The 17,798-nt window shown below is 49.7% G+C and overlaps 1 protein-coding gene across 4 annotated transcripts in view; it reads left to right on the plus strand.

The window, feature by feature from the left end:
- ANKRD11 (ankyrin repeat domain 11) overlaps window positions 1–17,798 on the plus strand; it is a 158,880-nt gene that overhangs the window by 70,256 nt on the left and 70,826 nt on the right. The window contains exon 3 of one of the 4 annotated variants that reach the window (XM_010579566.1): window positions 15,106–15,193. The exons of the other annotated variants lie outside the window; for them this stretch is intronic. The gene's annotated coding sequence lies outside the window, so the exon portion shown is untranslated. The remainder of the gene's footprint in view (window positions 1–15,105; window positions 15,194–17,798) is intronic. 4 annotated transcript variants of the gene reach the window in all.

The raw sequence follows: 17,798 nt of genomic DNA on the forward strand, positions 1-17,798 counted from the left end.
GACACCGCCACAGCCTCAGCCCTGTGTTTCTCTGATGGAAGCCATCTCCCCCCACTTAACTGTGGCAGCAGCCCACAGCATTGGGAGCCTGGGTGTGCCCGGTCACCCAGGAGGAATTTGGCAGCAGTCAGACTCCCATGTGCCATCCCTGCTTTCATCTCCCGTCCCCACGGGAGAGCACAGCTGCAGAGGTGGGTCTGTGAGAGCATCCATGAAGCACATCTGGACGTGTGATGGCTGTGAGGCCGCCGTATTGCTTCCCTGGCATGTGAAGGTCACCGTGCAAACCATAGTCTGCTCAGCAGTCCTTATTTCTGCTGCTTTATATCATGCCAGCAGGAAGAAAATACAGCAACAAGGGCAGGTAGTGCTCCAGCATCGCTGATGGGGTGGCTTTGTGGGAGGCTCCCATGAATGGACTTGGCATGGTAGGTCCCTGGGCCTTGCCCTCAAGTTGATGTTGTGTCTCTGGGTGTGATGGGGCACCCCCAGAGCTTTGTGATCGGTTATTTCAGAGGGTTTCGTGGCATTGGGTTTGAGGTGCGATCGGCTGTAATCACACTGGTAACCTTCTGTGTGAGGAAGACCTGCTTTCTGGTTGTGTCCCTGACAGCTTCCTCTGCAGCACCACCCATCTTAGCTTTGCTCAGCATCCCAACAGAGTTTAAAATGGTTTCATTCTGAATAATTTATCTCCCAGAGAGAGAGAGAGAGAGAGGTGGTAGAGAGAAGCAGGGAGCCCTTGGCGAGAGGAGTGCTACAGCACAGGCAGCAGCAGGCAGGAGTGGGCAGCGCAGGATGGGGGACGGGGTCCTGCTGCCCGCGGTGGGCTCACCCCCAGGAGCAGCGTGCCCTGCGTCGCAGCCCCACAGCCTCGCGGGGCTTTGTTGCTCCCGGCATTTTCTGCCGAACAAAAGCTCCGGGTCCCGGGCAGAGGCTCCCGTGGGAGCCCTCCCGCCTCCTGACCCGTCGCCCTGCCCTCCCGCCGGCTCCAGCACCTCTTTGTTTTTTCCGCAGGCCTTTTCAGCGCGCTCCCCCTTGCCCTGTCCTCCCTGCCTGCGAGCGGTTGGCAGCGGGTGCGACGGTCCACGATGCGGGCAGGTGGCCGAGCGGCGGCGTGGCCGGCTCGCCGGGGCAGGAAGCTTCTTTATTAATGGTTGCAAGCTTTAGTGAAGAGTTTCAAAATGGAGGCAGCTCTGCCTGCCTCCCCATCGTACGGCATGGGTATGCGCTGCCCTACTTCTCGCTGGGATCAGACAGCTCTTTCTGAAGCTGTACAAAGAGGTTTGAATGCATTAGTTTACATGGAATTAATCTCCAGATTCCAAACATGCTTTCAAGCTGGTTTGGCCTTATTTTCCTGCAAAAGGAGGCCAACTCCGTGTTGTAGGCAGTGACTGTTGTAAGTGAGAGTTGAGCTGGAGCGGTGAGAGACTAGCACAGGCACCATATTCACTCCATTAAAAGGAATTTTTGGCTCACGGACAAAACAAATTGAAAAATCTCATTCTTTGTGTACCACATCAGCAGTGACGGAAAAACAGAGCAAGGTTGCGGAGCGATCCTTCTAGTAACTGTGGTGCCTTTCGTAAGGGATTTGAGGTCTAATTTTTGATAGGAAAGCGATAAAGAACTAAAACGTGCCACAAATGATTATATAGAAAATCTAGGGTGAGGGGACTGCTGGAAAAATGTCGTTATCAGAGGTCAGGAGAAATTGGCACCCTGAACTAAGGTGAGGTGCTTCCCGCAACAGGTTGGTCCGAAATTCCCAGTGCTCCTTTGTCTGTTGTTGGAGCGATGCTATCCAGGGAGGGAACGAGGAGCTCGAGTGCTCCTGTTATTTTTTTGGATAGCCTGTCATCCCTCAGAAAGGAACAGTTGTGTGGGGGTGGGGAGCGTCGTATTCAAAAGTGGGTGAAATGGAAACGAGCCAAAATTCTGCAAATTTATAAGGAACAGCAAACACTGATTTCTTTGAGAAGAGGTCCGTGCGTTTACTTGTAAGCACAGCCCTGGTAGGAGTGTGCGAGGAAATGGAAACTGTGCTCCACTATGCAGGTTTTTTTCATAATTTAGCCAGGCAAAGATACACAAAGATGCTTATTTTGGGAGATGGTGGAATGTTTCTGTAATGATTTCAGCAAATTTTGGTTCACATAGAGCATCTGTAAGAGTAGCACACCCACAGTTTCATGTAAGATGTTCTATTTGTTGAAAAAAATTGCTTTCCCTTGAATTTGGAAGTGGTTTAACCCAGAAGAATCTATGCTGCGTTTATTTTTCCTCCCTGCTTAGTATCCTAAATCTGCCAGGTCCACGCTGTTTGTCTCATGGACAAACGTAAGGCATTTCTCTCCAAACGATACCGGTCCCGGTTGCGGATCGCGTAGGTGCCCGTGCTGGACTGCAATGGGCAGAGCTGAGAAGCGCACTGATCTCGGCTAGAGGAAAATACTTAGAAAAGGAACTGAGATTGTTCTCAAAAGGGAAGGGTTGAAACGAATGCAGGAGTATCCCTTTGGGGTCTTTGCAGTGCACCTGGTAGCCTGCTGTATAGCTAATAACTCATATTAGGAAGACTTCATTTTGGTCTGACAATTTTTTCCCCTTGTTGACATTGAACATGTAGAAGCATGTAGTGTTTGAAACACAATATGCAAAACACTGTATTAGTAACCGACTACATAACATTCCTGTGTTGCAGCTAGGCTGCCTACAGCATGCTGATTTTATAAGCTCCTCATGAGCTGGCAAAGGGAGGGCATGGAAGTGGTGAGCCGGAGTCACAAGAGAGCACAAGCGATTGCATTTAACTGTTTATACAGTACTTAGGCTTCCAGTGGCCGCTGGAGTTTGTGGGTGTTTGCTCTTTCCAAAGGGAGGAAGATAGCAACCTTCCACAGCTTCAACTGGTGTCGTGTCACTGGAACCAGGACGGGGTATTTTTGTATCAGCGCTCACGTTGGCGGCGTGGTATGGCTGTACCTCTTGGAGGCGGTCGGTCATAGGAGAAGCGAGGGTTCAGACACGTGAAGTCGCCACGAGGTACAGGGAGGTATCAGCTGGTGAGCATTTGGCTGATTGCCTGTGGGCAAGCAGAAACCGGATTTATCTTCAGCAGATAAGCAATAGCAAGAAAACACGACCGTGTGCTTTACTGCATACAGGAGTCTATTTTTGCTGTAAACAAGTTCTTTTGCAAAAATGTCTGCTTTCAGACAACTGGCAAGGAAACTGAGAAGCCAGGTAGTGTGAAAACGTTTGGCTAGAGAACAAGGTTCTTAGTTGGCCATCTTGGCATGAAAAGGAGATGCTGCAACAAATTGCTCTGCCACTTTAAAATGTATTAAAAAAATACATTCGGATCAACAGGAATGCTGGACTAGAGCGCAGCCCGCTTGCTACAGATATATGAAGAAAAAGCCACCAAAATAGAAAATTTCATCATTGCTCACGGGGCAGCAAGAGCTGAGCACAGCATGTTGCTGAGAGCGATTGCAATAGTGGAACAGGAAGTCTCCTCCCCCTCCCCGGGCTCCGTGCAGAGCGCTGATCAAAAGGATGTAAAGCTTGTTTACAAGATGTATGCAAAATATATTTGGGAAGAAGTATAAGGGCTTTACAGCCCAGGATGCACTAAGAATACGTGATGTCATGTCAATATCGGTTGCAGTCTGAGGCTACAGAGCATGTGACCCAAAGTCATTTTAACGTGGAGGAGCAAACCAAGAAGGTGCCTTTCTGCGCCGGGTTGCATCCGGTGAGCTGCTCGAAATACACGCCGAGAAAGCTTCCTGTGCGCCTGCTAATGAAACCTAGTTGTCATGAGATCTTAATAGTACTCCAAGAGAAGCCTTGCGCCCGCAGCTTCAGGACCCAGCGGTGCTGCCATCCTTGGGGTGGTTTGTCTTGGGCCGAGCGTTTTGAGTAGCACTCCTGGTACTTCAAGGTGGGAAAGAAAGCGTTTGGCATTTGAAAGATGTATGGTGTTTTCGAAGCCGCTTCAGAGTCTGGAGCGAAATGGCAAAAGTGTCGCTAGACTGATGATGGATCAGTGATAGACTCGCTTGTGTTTGTGTGTATAGAAACAGGTCACTTCTGCAGTGATGATAAAGTTGCGTTGTACAGCCTTCAGCCTCGCTCACCTTCCTCTGCTTCTGTGAGAGAGGCACTTTCTTACCTCACAGGGAGTCTTAAGGCTTAATCCATTGTTTGTAAAGCTCTTTAAGATCCTTGTTTGGGACCAGTAGAATCTGGAGGATTAAAAACAATTTATTTTTGTGTATCTTGTATAATGTGCATCTCGGAGACTTTCCAAAGAAGGAGGAATTGAGAGCCAGAGGGAGATGGCAGGTCTGTAAGGTAAACACGAGGGAGGAAGTGGCTTGGAAGAACAAAGAGGGTAAAAGCACAAGGCTAGTTCCCCGTTGCGGTTGTAAGGAAGGCGAGTTTCCAGCCCTGGAGGAAAGGGCTGGATGTAGTAGAGCCGTCTTCCTCTTAATCCCATTTAAAGATGCATCTGGTCAGTGCTGCTGCCTTGTTGTGAAGGGCAGCATGCAGATTTTCCCTCTGCTGTATTTGTGCCCTTTGATTGTATGTATCGGGAAGCGGGAATCTCGCTTGTTCTCGCCTGGTCTGTTTTGTGAGCTCTAAACTACCAAATAAGCTCACAAGAATTAATGTCAGTGATCTGGACGAGGGTGACTTTTTAAAACGAGATCTGGAACGGTCAGCGAACGGCCCTGCTTCCCCTCTTGCCGCCCTGCCTGCAGACACGTGCAGTACTCGCCCTGGTTTCTGCTTGCACATCCGTGCCCTGTCCATGGACCCGCCGGGAACATCGGTGAAGGTGCTTCCTCCTGGGGGACCCTGGCTGCCCCTCGTGGTGGGGAGACCTTCTCCATGAGGCTCCTCACACCTATCAGAAAACTGTTGCTGGAAGCGTGGCCCCACAGGAGCATCCCTCCTGGCCATTGTGGACCTCCCTGATGCCACTGCCTCTGTTTTGAAGAGGCTGTGCGTGCATAGATATGGGTGCTCCTGCCCTCAGAGGGGGCTTTGTCACCTTCCCCATCCTCACCCCCCCTTGTCCCCATGTCCCTGGTGCATTACTGGTACTGCCGTTCTCCAGGGCAGCTGCCACAGCTTCTCTCCATCTCCAGAGCCTCCCATGCCAGGTCTAAAGCGTTGGAGAAGAGGCGAGGTGACCCAGTGCTTTGGACACAGGTGGTGCCTTGGCTTCCCTGGGGAAGCAGAAACTGGTGATTAAATTCTTTCCCCAGGTGCAGGCCTGAGCATTTTGTGTAGGTGTGTTGCCATCATGTGACTCTCTGCATTTTAAACACAATGTTTTCCCACGTGAACTTGTTTGGGGTCACAGAATGTGTTTCTGTTATTCTCTGTTGTAGCTGAATGTAAGATGGGGCTGAACTAAAGACTGCACTGGTTGGCATTTCTGGTTTGGGTTCTCACCAGAAGATGTCCCAAATACTAGTGATGTTACAAGCAAGCATCAAGGCAGTGGTTTCCAAATGATGTCCAAGCACACTTGAGACCCTCAGTATTTTGTTAGTTGAGCCCTATAATTTTACAGGAATAGGAGAGCTCAGCAAAAGTGGCCATCGGCTGTTATTTGCTGCTACTCGCGTGCAGGGGAGACTCGTGTGGGGCTGGAGATGGCTGGAGGCTGTGGTGTATGTTGGCAAGTAGGTGTAGGTGTGGTGTGGAGAAATTCTTGAGGTGTGGGTGTGCTGGAGCCAGGGAGGACCAGCAACCGGTGCCAAGGGCTGGGTAAGGCCAGTGACAGGCACTGATCGCCTGGAAACGATGTTCCATAGTGTTGGGGTATGATAGAAGGGATGCTCTGGGTCCCTGGGCCACTGCTGGTTTTGTTGGCCTGGCACCATAACGTTAGGTTTATCCTAAAAGCAGTAATATTTCTTGTTCCCCAGTACCCCTGGGGTTAGAGTGCTCCCTGTGTTATGGGAGCCGCTGAAGATTATTTGGGTAGTAGGTGGGACCAACTCGCAGACTGGCTTTGCAATAGCATAGCTAATGAGATTAACATAGTATTCACTTAAAAAAGAAAAGAAGAGGCTGGTTGGTTGAATGGGACTCAGAAGACTCATTTCATGCGTTAGGAGTTGGAAACACAAGCTATTTAGTTTAGCAAGGAGAAAGTTGAGAGCATCTGGTGGGTTGGAAGCCTGTCCGTTATTGACTGCCAGAGCCCGGGCAGGGTGCTGGGGAGTATATTCGCCTTCTAAACATCTGCTGGCCTCAGGTTTCGGGCCGACCTTGCCTGACACCCATCCCACTTGCTTTGTTCCGGGATATTTTTTAAAAATAGAGGAAGAGTCCCTGCCTACTGGAAGTTGAAGCTAAAGAAATTAAACTGAAAAATAAAGCACCAGGTTTATTAGGAGGGTTGCTAGTAGGAGAACAGCTTAGTTTGTGGCTGTAGCAGACTTCGCTTCCCTTAAATATTAGGGTATTAGGCTTTCCTTTAAATACTGTCTCGGTTTTGAAGTATCTGCTGTAGCTGGTCCGTATCTGTAGAAAATGCAAGGAGAATTACCTCAAGGGAAGTTCTGTTGGCTGTTGGGCTGTTTGCTGAGATGACTGCTGCAAGTCTTTTTGGCTTTGAAAACAATGAATCTTATTAATTTCAACTATTTTCATATTTTTGCTGTTCTTGCTTCACTTAAGTCTGTGATTCTGCTGCCTGCTCCACTAACTACTTCTTAAAAATGAGTTGCTTCACAAGGATGCTCCAACTTACCTATTACTGTTGCAGCTGTGCTAAATACCTGCAGTTCCGGATACCTTTGCTTACCCCTCCCAGTGATCTGGTAATCTGTGCTGGTTTCCCAGCTTCCTGCTGGTTCTGTGCAACCTCAGTTGAAAGTTATTGGAGGGGGACTTCAAGTGCCGTTTGAGCTCTAGAAGTAATATTTCCCTCAGAAAATATTTTTCCTTTTGTTCTGCTTGTTCTTGCGACTGTTAAGTAGTTTTAAATAAAGCTTATTTTTAGCCTCTTCACCCTCTGCAACAAAGCACAGTAACTTTGAACAGGTACCAAAATTTTCTGTAGCGTAGTAGAGAAATAATTCCAAACTTGACATAAACTTTCTCTTTCCAGTGATGTCATTCATTGGACACAGACCTGGCGTGCATCTCCCCATCCCCAAACCATTGCACTGAATTGTCGTAAAGCCAACAGCATATTGTGCATGTTACAGAAACCCAGTGCACGTAGAGCAGAGGAGAATGAGAACAGGTTTCCTCAAATACCCCGAGGAGTGGGAGTGTAGCGTTTCAGGAGAATTTTTAATTCCTCGGGGTTAATCTGTGGCACATGAAGAGCCACGCTGGAGCTCTGCTTCAGAGCAGAGTTTTTATGAAACTGTACTGCTGACACTGGGAGCTGCTGGCAGATATTTTTTACTGATGTCAGATTTAACCTCAGCCAATGTATAGCTCTGATGCAAAGCTGCTCTGCACATATTACAGTGGGAAGATTCGCTGGGGTTGCTATAGCGAAAGTCTGGAGATGACTTCAGGAGTTTAAATTGGGCCTGTGTGCTGGTAAACAAGGGCTCTGCCTATAGTAGAAGCTGCTGCAGCGTTTGAAGATGTTTGTGTCGGATGGGGTGGGAGGTGGCATGCGTTCGCTCGCGGGGAGAGCACAAGTGCTTGCACAAGCCTGTCAGACTGAGCGTGCCAGCGGTGTGCCCCGGGAGGAGCAGGCAGATGCCGGGGGCTCGCCGTCGGGATGGGGTGATGTGCTATATGTAAGGACAAGGAGAAGCTGGAGATACCGGTTACATTCAGAAATCTGCTACTGATTTTTCATGAGTGAGCACCAGCCAGTTATTCCTGGTGCCTGAATCTCCTCCTCTGCTGGGGTCTGTGCCCTGCTGCTTTAGCCCTCCTGTAGTCCAAACCAACCGGCCAGAGATACCACTCACTGTAATATCCCAGCCAGGCTTTTATTGCTCTCTCCTTCTTGACTTCGTTATGTCTTGATCTCTGTAACCTCTTTAACATGTGTAAATACTGAAATGAGATTATCTTTAAAGAGCCCTTTATTAAAGATGTACTGACCTTCCTAATCAGAAGAAATGTTCCCGTAGCTGCTTTTCTCCTTTCATGCATTTCGACAAGTAGCGAGGGCAGAATGGTGAATCATCTGACCGGGATGACAGCTTGGGCTCAAAACTGGGCAGGTTTCTTCAGACACTGCACCGACGTGATGCTCCCTGCACAGCACGTGCCCAGCACCTGCGACGCTGGCCGCTCTGCAGCATGGGAAGGTGGGGTTGCTCCCACAGACACATACCTCTTGCTGGGTTTGTGGTTTAAAGCAACTCTAAACCTCCTTAACCTTCAGCTCGGTGGCCCTCAGTGTGGCGAGCGCGGTGCTGAGGACCTGCTCTCCTTGGCTGACTCATGACCAGACTTTTTGGGTGAGCAGTTGCAGTCGCTGTGAGCTGTGTCCCAGCAGCTGCCGAGGGGTTTGTGCGTGGTGGGCATGGCTGGCCGGTCTCTGGTAGATCAGAAGGCCCTGATGAATATCCTTGTCCCTTCCCCTCCCAAACCAGCCCTGGGTTCGAGCAGCTCGAGCTGACGTGGGACCTGCACCCCAGCATTGTGCCGGCAGCCCCCGGTCGGTGAGGCCAACTAACCGTCCCTGCCACAGGGCTTCAGCCCTGCGAACCTCTCACTGGGGAGAGTGTTTTGAAGAAGAGGGAGGATGAGATATAGCTGAGCAGTCGCTGTGGTGGGCTGTCTGTGCAAAGCGTTCAACCAGGCGGAGAAGACGTACCTGAATACGGCTCTTAAGCCCTGCACGGGGGGACTTTGGGTTCCTCGCAGAGGGAGAGAAGACCTGCCATAAAAGACTGGTGCATGAGGGGTGAAACTGCAAATAGTTTGAAGCCTTCTTTCAGTGTGTGCTTTAATGAGAGCTTTAGAGTTATTTGGATCTAGTATTTGTTGCATAAAGCAGGCAGTTCCCCAGCGAGGCAGCCGAGGCCCCGGTGCCACCTGAAGAGCAGATGGGTGCTGGGCCCCTGCGAACGCGGTGCTGCCCGTCCTCGGGTTCTCAGCCCCTCTGGTCAGCATTGGTATTTCTCCTGCCCTGGATGGCAGAGCCCTTCCCTTCGGGCCCTGCGGGCAGCCGTGCATACTTCTGCCTGGGATCCTGGGTTTCCTTACGGGATTGCTGGAAACTCCCCACATCCGTGTGCTCTTTATCGCTTTGGAGCCGATCGCTGGATGAGCAGGGTGGTCTTACTGCTTCAGCATCGGTAATTATTGCTGGAGCTGATGACCCTTTCCTGTATGGTTCTGGTGGAGCCTTTGGTGTGCAAGGATGATCAGAGAGGGTTTATTTTTTTTCCCTGGTAAAATATATTCCAGCTCCAGTTTGTAATGTGGTGAGAGGGGGAGTGAGAGAAGGGAACAACAGCGTTAGCGGATGTAGAAGTAGCTGGAATGAGAAGCTTTTGTGCCATTAATAACAGTCCTGGCTGGCAGCCAAGGCTGGGAGTGTGGGATTAGCCTGAACAATCAAGACTGCAGGATCAAAACAAGGAGGCAGGAACAGCGAGGTCACACTGCTGCCATCTGCGCTGCCGCAGTGGTGGGAGGGAGCGGAAGAGGGGGCTGCGCTGGAGGAGCGATGCCGATAGCGCGGGTGGCGGGGCGCCCGCCGCCTCCCCAAAACCGGCCCTGTGCCGCCACCACCGCGCTCGACACCGGGGTCAGGGCTTTGGGCTTCACCTCCCAGCTCTCTGCGGGCACCTTCCCGGCGGCGCTGGCGAGCCCGCGGAGGGGAGGGCGGCTGCAGATCGTCATTTTTAGGAAATGGCTTCTGAAAAACAGAAGCGGCTCGTTGGGGGCTTGGTCGTGCACTTCTGCGCTCCGGACTGAAGAGCTGAATGGCGTTTGTGGCTGTGGGTTTGGGATGGGTGCCTTCGTGCGACAATACCGATAGACCGCCCCGGCGTTGGCGTCACCGCCGTGCCGTTTGTGAATCCCATCTGGTGACCAGGGGGTGGGGAGAGGTCACCGGACGGATTCAGCTGCAGCTTTGCTGTGGGCAAAGGCAGCCTTGCTCTGTGCCGGGGCATGGGGGGGGTATGGACTTTTCCAGGGGCTGTGTTTGCGAGTTTACATCACCCTTTTAAAAGGAGTGACTTGAGATTTCTACTGAAAGATGATTTTCGAAGCAGATGGAGGCAAATCTTGTTCTGTTTCGCTCTGGTCTCCGTCAGCTTTTGCTGAAATACCTTCCAAGAGTACCAGAAAGCAAAATGATTTGCATCGTTTACGTTGCTTCTCCTCTCCTTTTCCCTCTGACCTAGTAAGTCTTACTGTCCTGCAAATGTAAATACGAACGCTGAAATGCAATAGAAGTAAAGCAGTGTCCCACAAACAGCCTCCCAGCTCTTGCTAAAAATATCTCTGTGCGGTGCAGTAACTCCCAGGCATTCTTTTGTCTGACTGCTTTTGAATTCCCTAATTGAAGTTGGTTGGAGGGCAGTGCACCAGTTTCCTGAATAGCTCAGATGTTGATTTTGAGTTAAAAAACAAGAGCGAAATTGTTTTCCCTTTGTGCAGCCGTGCTTTTATTTACCTCCCCCCCATCTCATTTTTTAATCTCTGTATTTTTACTTGCAATTTTATTTTGTAAGACAACTGCATTAAATACATCTGCGGAGAAGGGGCCCAGGAGGCAGCAAGCAGGAAGACACAGTTTTTGGTACGTGATGCCACGTGCGCGTTGGAGCCGGAGTGCTGCTCTGTCGGAAACGTCCAGGCTGGCGCAGAGTCGCGGTGCAAATGGAGCTTAACGTAGTAGGAAGTGTTAATAATGGTTCCTAATTGCCTACTAATAACTAAATCTGTGGAATTTGGCAGCAATTGGGATATAGTTTTCTCCTGCAATCTGTCCATTCCCTCCAGAAAGAACAAAGTTGCTTCACTGACATACAGCAGCAAATCTTAAATTCACTGAAGGTAACAGGGGAAAGTTTTCCAGATCCCACATGGCCTCCACCCCTCCGCAGAGCCTGTGAGGCCGCTTCCCTGGGCGAAAACTGCTGTGTCTTGGTCCAGCAGTCCAAGATTTAACAGAGGAAGAAGAATAAAATCAGGCTGTTTTCCTCCTTTATGTTTTTGGTTGGGTTGTTGTTTTTTTTTTAATTTGAACTTGGAAGCGGAGAAACCCAGGCTCGTTTCAAGTGCTCCCGAAAGGCTGCTGGAAGCACCGTGTGTGCGGGCAGCTTGCCCAGCCGTGCAGGGATGGGTCCCTGGGTTCTCGTGGGGACAGGGAGGAAAAGTTTGTGACCAGTGATTTGTGATAAGTCACGGCCAGTCCAAGAAGCTCCCCAGAATATATCTGTTGGGTAAATGTGATAAACTGCGAGTGCTCAGAGCTCCTCTGTGGCTGGTAAACAAACACAAATGTTGCTTTCACTTGAGCCTCAGTAAATTAAAGGCTTGAAATTGTGATGGAGATTGGAGAGAAGCTGATTTCAGATGCTGCTTCAGGAGCCGGGATTTATTCAGGCTCTCCGTGGTGGGAGACATTTCGTAGCTGCTCGGCAGCAGCAGAAAAACAAGCACAAATTTTTCTGTCTTCAGGGATAACTGCAGTGAAGCATGCGGGGGGGGGGGGGGGGAGGGCTGTGCCGCTCGCTGGTACCGAAATACCTCCCCATCCCCCACACACGTCAACAGGCCCCGAAACTTCCCCGGCACATGGGGCTGGGTGCTGGGTCCTGCACCCGCCTGCGGAGCAGGAGCAGGAATGGGAACCGGTGTCTGCAGCCCCTGGCCTGGGGGACCGCGGGGGAGTCGGGCTCCTCCGGCACTTTCCTTGGAAATGGAGCATCTTCATAGTTTGACACACGCAAAAATAAGACGCCAAACGGGTGCAAGCTGGCAGCCTGCTCGCTGGGTTTGCTGCCTCTCGCTCTGCCGTAACGCAAAACCAGGAAAATGTGTCTGGAGGAGCATGTGGCACGTATGGGGAAAGCAGCGTCCTACCTGCGGGCACCCCGCTTTCGAGCACAGTGATGGGGGGCCCAGGAGCTGGCTTCCCCCTTGTTTTCCTTGTCCCCCTTCCTGCAGGCAGATGGACTCTATAGATGAGAAACACCCTTGTTGTCCAAAATCTCCCTTCCTCTCTAAAAAGGTGGGTGCCAGCACCTCCTGCGTACAGGAGAGGTTGGGGCATGGCCGGTGGCGTTGGGCAGGAGCCGTGCCAGAGGCAGTGTGCCAGAGCCAGGCTCTCGGCGCTGGGTCAGGATCGCAGCGCTGCGGTCGCATGCCCTCCTCTTAGCTCCTAGGTTAACGTTTAACCTATTTGTGTTTCGGTACCTCAGATTGTTTGATGTTATGGGGCACTTTGTATGGCTCTCGACTGTAGGTGAGCAGCCCGTTGGAGGGGTACGGCTTATCTGCTGTGGAGGAATGTGAAGAATTTCATGGGGAGGAAGATGAGATTTTTCCTTTCCCAATCGAGGGAAACCAAGTCTGGGTGTGTGACATTGTAATGTTTTATATACATGGGCAGCTCCCTACTTTGGGAGCGTGTATGTTAAGTTTCTACCTGGCCAAAACGTTTTCGCTCTGACTGTAAACCTTAGAGGGGAGAGTGCTCAAATGGAAAAGTTGACGCAGCCTTATCTGCGGTGCAGCCTCGGTACGATAGAGGAATCCGAGCCCTGGCTTATGTCAGGATTGAAGCTTTCCCCTTTCCTTCCAGCAAACTGCATACCATTGCCTTGGAGCCGTTCCTTCATCAGGGGCACATCCTTCAAGGAGCTTAGTTTGGTCAAGAATACAGGTCTGGTTTCATTTTAAATATATATCAAGTTCCCTGATGGCTGTCTCTGCCACCTCCTTGCAGCAGCCCCACATCTTTCGAATGGTGCTCCTTGGAGTGCCGTGGCAATGCCCTCCCAGCAAACAGCAGCATCCCTTCTCCAGAAACTTTAGCCCTTGCGTTCAATGTGCAATTATTCTTGCAGGAGACATTCAGGTCATTCATTCCCTTCGTGCAGCAAGTGACACTTCTACAAATGACTGATGCTTAACATAGTCAAGGGTCACCTTACCCAGCTCTTGGTGCCTAAGGCTTTCATTGCGGCGTGTGTGAACGGTCTTTCAAACTTCCTGCCGGCTCTGCTGCTGGCAGTTCATTAGCAGGGAAAAAAAAAAAAAAAAAAAGGCCTGGAACTAAATTTGCCAGCAGTTCCCAGACCCTATCTCCAGCGCGGTGGAGCCGTCCCATCTCTGCCTGGTGAGGTGGGAAGCACCGCCGGAGCTCACCGCTCCCCATCCACCGTAACCCTGATAGCTGGCCCGAAACGGCGGCTGTGGGGTCAGGCTGACATCTGGCACGCTACCGGCACCGCTGCCAGGAGGGGAGGGAGGTGGAAACGCTGGCTGGAGGGGAAGGAGCTGGAGGAGGACGGGAAGGGAGGGGGAAGGACAGAGCCAGGAGCTTCTGAAGCTGCGGGGTAAGACATTAAACCGGAGAAAGGGGCAGAATATAATGCTCAGTGATTTTTGCAAGCGGCCGGCTGCTTCCACAGGATGTCTCAGAGCTAAGGGCAGTGCTTGTTTTCTCGCAAGACACTACAAATAATAAAAATAACAGTTGCAGTTAATTGCCATATATCCATCGTGCCTTGGTTTTCATTTGTTTTAAGGCAGGATGCGTTTGCAGATGAATTTTGAGAATAGCTGAGGATCAAATGTTGTTTTTTGTTCTTTGGCACTGAATATTTTGCTCACTGTTCGTGTTCGGTGATGCAGATCTGCGTGTGTGTTCAAAGTCTGTAGCTAATGTTACAATTTCCTTCCTGCTATGAGCTTCTGTTTTCTATGCTCACACCTTTCTGGAAGCCTCCTTTCAGGCTACAATATTCCCTACTTGGTTTTGTATTAAAGGAATCTTTTTCTGTAAGGGTTGAGAACAATGTTTTCCTTGTAGCTTTAGGTACATAAAGGAATAATACTCTTTTAACCTGCTAAAAAAACAGACCAGTGTTTCAGAAGGCTGAGCCTGCTACAGTGCATTTTGTTGAGGAAAAAACATTTCCCTAAGTGGGGAAGCTTTTGCTGCTGAAGCAGAGGTTAAGGGTTAACGGTGTGCCATCCTGGTCAAAATCTGGTTCCCTGGCTTTCAGGGGGGGCGAGGACTCCCTTGCTCCCTGCTTCCATCCCTTACCACCTAGCACATGGTTTTTGGGAGTGGGGTGCGTTGCTGGCATTGCACTGCAGAGATATGGGGGCTGTCCTGCTCCAGAGACGGGTGGGCTTGGTGCTCGGGACGTGGCCTGATGCAGCACGCCGTGAGTCCCACGGCGTGGTCTGAGATGGGGAGGAAGGCTACGGCGCATGGTTGTTTACGAGCTGGCCCGTTTCTGTGCCGAGATTGCCACAAACCGGCTTCCTTTTCTCAGGCGCTCTGAGCGTGTCGTGTCTGCAAATGGGGGCTGATGCTCGTGTACCCTCATAAAGATCTTAATCTGTTCAGATGGGAGTTTACTGTTTTAAAATGGCTTTGATTATCATACGGAAGAATTGTTTACTGGCTGTACATATGCTATGCTGTCTCTGTCCCGTGCTTTGCTAAGAATAGAAACCAAAGCATTACTCTGCGCATCTTACAGCTGTGGCTGTTGAAAAACTGACTTGCCCAAATGTTTGTACGTTTGTGGCTGAGTAGGCAATGGAGCTGAGGTTCAAAACTGCCACTTCTCTGCTCAAACCACTAATCAGCATTGCTTCTGAAAGGACTATAGATAGTGTGTGCAAGCTGATATTACAAAAATAAACTTTTCATAACCTCCCTTTGGTTTCTGTAAATCCCCAGACTTGCAGGTCTGCCCCATTATCTGTGGGCACTGGCAAGGCCATTCTCACCATGATGTTCTCACCACTCTATTTAATTGCAAAGGAGCCTTTTGGAGTAGCCTTTAAAAATCCCTATCACCGTTGCACTGTCTTCATTAAATGAATGGGGCTGTTGTACATCTGACAGCTGCCATTTTAATGCTGTGGTATTGTATTTCCTTGCAGGAGGCTCAACCTCACGAGGCAGATTAGGACTGAGAAAATCCAGGTTCCATTAGAAACCATTGGAAATGAGTTCCCAAGTTGTTCTAAGGTAAATCAATAATGCATATAATCTCCCTAGCTGGACTTAGTGACCGAGCCAACAGTTCATTTAACCGCTTCTTTTTTTTAAAGCACTTTCAGAATCATTCCTGTTGAGATTTACTCCTCACTCTGAATTCCTGTTGTGAAATTCTCGGGCAGCATTTGTTTTTGAGTGCTGCCAAAACTTTGGTAATTTATTCATCCTCGTGCTTAGGAGGAACTGTAATCACTGCTGCAATGGCGAACCTCGCGTCGGTGCTGAGGTAGCCGCTAAATTCCTGCAAGTTTGGGAGTGGAGGATGCTGCTTGGCTTGCACACATCTCCGCTCCCAGACAGGCTGCTCAAACCCCACTTCTGGGTCCTGCGTCCTCACTGGTGCTGTGTGAGTCCGACGCTTGGCGTGTTCCCGTCCCCCCTTGCCTTCTTCCAGTCAATGTGTGTAGCTGGGAGCATGCTCCTTGCTGGAGGCAGAAACACATTACTTTGTTTATGACTGTTCTTGAGTGCTCTGTTGCGCCTCCTCTGCTGTTTTGCAGACTGATCCTGAAAGGAAACAGGAGTTTGGTTACAGAATAATCGAATCGAGAAAGATGAATCCTTTTGAGTGTTGCAGTAACAGGTTTTGCAAATTTCTAACTTATTTGAAAATAGCTTTAATAAGTGAATTGTCCTTTCTCAGAGCAAATATTCCAAACTCATGAATCTTTCAAGCTAAGTATGATAAAGGACCACTGTTTTTTCCTCTTCTGTTTAAACCAGTGCTTAAACCAGAGTGAAGTGAGGAAGATGATTAGGTTCTAAATGAGCACAAGAATGCAGCCAGCTCCAGCGGCTTTCCACACTGGCACTGTTGGGTCGCTCGGCACTACAGGTCCGGTCAGGATCAAGCGTGAGCAGGCTGTCAAGTCTGCCGAATTAGCCAGCACACGCGGGATGGTGTTTGTGCGAGCCCTGCTTTGGGCTGGCGGTGGGCAGGCAAGTGATACTCAGTGCTACACAAAGCTTGGAAGGGCAGGGTTGCAAATTATGCTTTTTTTTGAGGTGATTCAATGAATTTTTGTACTAGGTAACTGCTTTGTGTCACGTGATAGTCATCTTTTTGATTCTGTAGTAGGTGCCTTGCAACAGAGTTTATCATCTCTTGGAAACTCAGCCTTATTTGACAGTACTTGAACTGTCAGATACTAAGATACTGTCTCTTGAACCACTTGAATGGGATAAGACTTGGCTTGATAGAGGGCTGTGGTCTTAGAAAACCTATAATTCCTTCTCCCCCCGCATTGATACTACTATCAGATTTTTCTTTTTAGCTGTGGCAAAGAGAGGATTGAGTTGCTAGAACATGATCTATTTTGATTACTAAAAATCTTAGCGCTGCTAATTTAGTCAGTTAGTACGTTACGAATGTAGGTTCTGTGTGTTCAAACTGTTCTTGGTTTTTTTACTTAATAAGTGCTCCAGATAGTTGCCATGGAAATAATCCTGGATTCGGAGAGGATGTAAAAGCCCCGAAGATGCTGGTGCGGTGGCAGCAGCACCATGGTGTGCACGCTCCGGGCTCGGCTCCTGGACAAAACTTGGTTTCCCGCGGTGGTGCTGGCTCTAGGAAGGGAACTAGCTCCCTGCTCCTGTGGCTGCCCCGGTCCCCCGTTTTGGAGTTTTGGGCAGAATTCTCCTGGTTTTCATAGCGCAGAAAAGTTGCAGAAAGCACTCACTGCTAGTTTCCCCTGGTTGAAGGTTAATTATGGATTTCTATTTCACATTTGCCTGAATCATGCTAATGTGAAAGGGTTTGGCTGTTGCTTTTGCCTTACCTGAGCCTCTGTGGCTGTGCCGGGTGTCTGCGCCAAATTTGAGGGAATTTCCCCTGCTCTGCTCCTGGAGCTCTGGGTGCCACCAGAGGTGCTGTGCCTGCCGTGCCGGATGGTGCCAGGCCTGGCGGTGCCGCAGCAGGAGCCTCTCCTGGGCCCCTGTTTGTGCCTCAGAACAAGGAACCTGCTTCCTCTGAGCCCGTGTTTTCTTTTTCAACAACTTCCTTTTTGTGCAAATGTTGTGTTTTTCATGAAATTGACGTGTGTTGTTTTCAGGCGTGATCATCAGAATTGTTTTGTATGTCTAAACCAAACCTGGGCACTTCTTGTTGCTTGAAATAAGACAGCCAGTCCTAATCACAGGAAAATTCAGGTGGTTTTCCTGGCTTTGCAAGACTTGAAAAAAGCCTTATTATTTAAGCTGGAATTGACTTTAGTTTGAGGCATGGGACAGATATTTGATGCAGTATATGGGTTATGTGAATCCCATTGGTCAGCGGGATGGGACCAAGCACAGGAGCTGCAAAAGCTGCAGCTCATCTTCCTGTACCTGATTTTTGCCAGAGCGATTTCCTAGAGAAGGATCTCTTGCAGGTGACCCTGGAGCAGCTAAAGTTAAAATTGAATCACCTCAATACAGATTTTGGGCCAAATGAATGGCATGTTTAAAAGTGCATTTCAAAGGTTTGAAAAGTGGTCATGGTAGATTTAACTTTGCGGGCAAATAGCGGAAGAGGCGTGTTGGGTGAGTTGTAGGGGTAAAGCCTTGAGAGCCGCTTTCCTGCCTGGTGGGCCAGTAT

Source organism: Haliaeetus leucocephalus, unplaced genomic scaffold (assembly GCF_000737465.1).
Source record: "Haliaeetus leucocephalus isolate CR32 unplaced genomic scaffold, Haliaeetus_leucocephalus-4.0 Scaffold668, whole genome shotgun sequence".
In the NCBI taxonomy this organism is placed as follows: domain Eukaryota; kingdom Metazoa; phylum Chordata; class Aves; order Accipitriformes; family Accipitridae; genus Haliaeetus; species Haliaeetus leucocephalus.